Here is a 1,615-nt window from a genome sequence, read left to right as displayed (position 1 = left end):
ATATTGTTTTCTAGTGCTATTATAATTATTATAATAGTAATAATATTCTAAACTATTTATACAATGCCATCTATTCCCAAGGTAAGCAGAGCTTGTGTTATGGGTACTGGGCAATCGATATAAATACATAGATTTTTCATTATATGAACACATACATAATGTACATACACCCAGATCGATACAAACAATCATAAGATACAAATGTTTGTACCGAGGAATCGAACCAGCGACCATAGGAAGTATAGTAGCGTGGTAAACCGCCAGACCACCGAGACCGTCAATTTATTGTAGAATATCATGGACGCTGTATTTTTAATAGTTAATTATTTAAGATTTTAAATTAAACTCTTTATTTTTAATTATTATTTATTGTATATGTATTTTTTTCTAATAATACTGTCAGTTAATGATTTAAATCTTACATACATATAGGTAAATAATATATGAACCAATTCGGTGTCGAGACCCTTGGTCCGTGGGGTCCTAGCGCTGTAAGACTTTTCAAAGAAATAACGAAAAGGTTAGTCGACATCACAGAAGACCGAAGAGCTGGCAGCTACCTTGGACAAAGAATTAGTCTAGCTATTCAAAGAGGGAACGCTGCCAGTATCTTCGGAACGTTGCCTAAAGGGACCCCTTTTAATAATATATTTTAGTCATTATATTATATTTTTAAGCTTTTAATTTTAGGCTCTCAGTTGTACAATATATGAACTTGTTATGTATTGTAAATATACTATTTGTTATTATTTTGTATTATTATTTTCCTGACATAATATAATTTTTAGACAGACCAGACATAATAAAAATTAACACCTAGAATAGAGTAGAAAATCATTTATTCAAATAAACTTAATTTAAGCATTTGAATAGTCACAAATTTTTTTTTTTAATGTACCGCTCATTCGGAAAGCTGTCTCATCACAAGAAGAATAAGCGAGAAACTTGTGTGTTGCTCTTTTAAACAATCCTTGTAAGTTCACATTTTACAAGTCGAAACGTGTGAATACAAACTACCAACCAGCACTAATTTATTTAGGCTCAAATATAAAAACACAATAAGAGTAAATCAGTCGTAGTGATAAGAGCAGACCAGTCCCTACAAGCAGCACTCGTTCATGAGTATGACGGATGAGCCAGCCATCACTGCGCTCAACCATATTTTAGGGAGCCCAATGACCCGGCCCACCACGCCGCCACATGTCTGGACATTTTAGTGAGCATGACTTATTCCACACGACCACGTCACAGCTACTTAAATTTACAATATGGTAGTTACAGTATTCGCACTTTACATGAGGATGCATGCGGCAATCAATACAAAAGCCGCTACGCTATCATATATCAAGAAAGCAGTTTGAAAAACAAATTACAACATTGTCCTCAAATAAACTTATTCTTGCTAGATATTGCTATCATCTATAAATTCATCTATCGTATGTTAATAATAATATAAGTTTAGGCAAGTTTCCTTTTTTATTATTTAATTTGGAACTGGTGTAAAGTTTGAGATTATATCTGAAATCAAAAGAACATCTTTAGGTGTTATAGGGTAATTTTTATTGGGAGTTTTTGGGCTATTGTCAGGTGCTATAACCTGTAGCACTGCGACGTA

Source organism: Achroia grisella, unplaced genomic scaffold (genome assembly GCF_030625045.1).
Source record: "Achroia grisella isolate CSIRO2021 unplaced genomic scaffold, CSIRO_AGI_Agris_v1 utg1589, whole genome shotgun sequence".
NCBI classification, from domain to species: Eukaryota; Metazoa; Arthropoda; class Insecta; order Lepidoptera; family Pyralidae; genus Achroia; species Achroia grisella.
The sequence above is the reverse complement of the archived record's forward strand: the minus strand, read 5'-3'. Positions refer to the sequence as shown.